General features: G+C 45.5%; 1 protein-coding gene across 2 annotated transcripts in view; it reads left to right on the top strand.

Annotated features, from left to right (window-relative positions):
• Positions 1-2358, top strand: part of BCL2L13 (BCL2 like 13) — a 104896-nt gene that overhangs the window by 17387 nt on the left and 85151 nt on the right. The gene's annotated exons all lie outside the window — the stretch shown is intronic.

Below are 2358 nucleotides of genomic sequence, written 5' to 3'. Positions count from 1 at the left end.
ATAGCAAACCCAAACTCTTGGGCTCAGGACATCCTTTTGCCTCAGCCTACCAAGTAGCTGGGACCACAGGCACCAGCCATAACACTCTGCTGTTTTTAGATACGGGGGGGGGGGTCTCACTCTTGCTCAGGCTAGTCTAGAACTCCTGAGCTCAAGCCATCTACCCACCTCGGCCTCCCAGAGTGCTAAGAGTACAGGCGTCAGCCACCATACCCAGCCCATTCCAAGCATATTTTTTCATGTTATCTTTATACAGCCACTCTTGTTTTTCAAATTCTGTGTGTATTTTTTTATTGTTTATCATTTCTATTAATTTGCTTATCACAGATCTTAAATTTTACCTACGTTGCCTGTCTCTTTTTTTTTTTCTGAAACCCCCTTTTATGGGATATTTGTTAAGATCTTAAGGCAGTCCACATTGTTTGTTGCTTTAAAAAGAAAATAGTGGCTTGGTGGCTGTAGCTCAGTGGTTATGGTGCCAGCCACATACACCGGGGCTGGCGGGTTCAAACCCAGCCTGGGCCCATAAAACGACAATGACAACTACAACAAATGCCCATACAGCTGGGCATTATGGTGGGTGTCTGTGGTCCCAGCTACTTGGGAGGCTAAGGGAAGAGAATCGCTTGAGCCCAAGAGTTTAAGGTTGCTCTGAGGTATGACGCCAGGGCACTCTACTGAGGGCGACATAGTGAGACTCTGTCTCAAAAAATTAAAAAAAAAATAGTTACTTGGAAAGCTCTTTTTTTTTGAGACAGCGCCTCAAGCTGTCCCCCTGTGTAGAGTGCAGTGGCATCACAGCTCACAGCAACCTCCAACTCTTGGGCTCAAGCAAATCTCTTGCCTCTGCCTCCCAAGTAGCTGGGACCACAAGTGCCCACCACAACGCCTGGCTATTTTTTGGTTGCAGCCATCATTGTTTGGCAGGCCCGGCTGGATTCAAACCCGCCACTTTAGGTGCATGTGGCTGGCGTCTTAGCCACTTGAGCCACAGGCGCCGAGCCATTTGGAAAGCTCTTAAGAGTGGCCAAGTCTGGTTTGGCACCTGTAGTTCAGAGGCTAGAACTCCAGCTACATATGCCGGAGCTGGTAGGTTTGAGCCCAGTGAAGGCTTGCCAAACAATGACGACTACAACAAAAATATAGCCAGGCTTTGTGGCGGGTGCCTATAGTCCCAGCTACTTGGGAGGCTGAGGCAAGAGAACCGCTTAAGCCCAAGAGTTTGAGGTTGCTGTGAGCACCACAGCATTCTACCAAGGGTGACATGGTGAGATTCTGTCTCAAAAAAAAAAAAAAAAAAAGAGTGACCAAGTCTTACCTACCATGAAAGTGTGTGGTAGGTAAAACAACTGCCAAGTTTTTATGACAAAGTGAGAGTTGTGGTTCCGTAGGGTCAGAGTAAGGGAATTTACCATTGGTCTCCTTGTTTGTCAAAGGTAGGTTGCCACCATATACACACTCCAAACCACAGAAAGGAGGGAAGCCAAGGTCTTTAAGGAGAGACCCCAGAATTGTACATACAACTTGTATTCACATTCCTCTATCTCAAACTAATTATATGGAATATTAAGCTACAGAGAAGACTGAGATATGTGGTCTGCAATTATATGGCTATGGATCTAGCTAAAAATTTAGGAGTGGCTCAGCACCTGTAGCCCAGTGGTTAGGGTGCCAGCCTCATATACCTGGGCTGGCAAGTTCAAACCCAGCCCAGGCCTGCTAAAAAACAATGACAGTTGCAACAACAGCAACAACAAAAAATAGCTGGGCATTGTGGTGGGCACCTGTAGTCCAAGCTACTTTGGAGGCTGAGGCAAGAGAATCACGTAAGCCCGGGAGTTAGAGGTTGCTGTGAGCTGTGACGTCATGGCACTCTATGGAAGGTGACAGTGAGATGCTATCTCAAAAAAAAAAAAAATTAGGAGGCTTTATTGTTAAAAGAAATAGGAGAACATACACTGGGATGGGAGCCAAGAGATATAGCTGGTGTTTTTGCCAGGTAGGTGAAAATAGAGAAACTAGGAACAGCTAGAAAGGGAAATTAGCTTTTGATATAAAATGTGAATAAATTGCCTTTGTAAATTAGAAGTGTTTTTTTTTTTTTTTGAGACAAGGTCTCTGTCTTACATAGCGTAGGAGTACAGAGGTGGGGTCCTGGGCTCAATTGATCCTCCTGCCTCAGCCTTCCAAATAGCTGGGATTACAGGGTCTGCTTTTGGCTGATTTTTCTATTTTTTGTAGAGGTAGTGTGTCTTCCAAGCTGATCTCAAACTCTTGGCCTCCAGTGATCCTCCTGCCTTTGCCTTCTAAAGTACTAGAATTAAAGGCATGAGCCATGATGTCCAGCCAACAGTTTTA

The sequence above is a fragment of the Otolemur garnettii genome, unplaced genomic scaffold (genome assembly GCF_000181295.1).
Source record: "Otolemur garnettii isolate 467f Iridium unplaced genomic scaffold, OtoGar3 scaffold00092, whole genome shotgun sequence".
In the NCBI taxonomy this organism is placed as follows: domain Eukaryota; kingdom Metazoa; phylum Chordata; class Mammalia; order Primates; family Galagidae; genus Otolemur; species Otolemur garnettii.
Note: the sequence above shows the minus strand (reverse complement) of the source record. Positions and strands in the feature narration are given on the sequence as shown.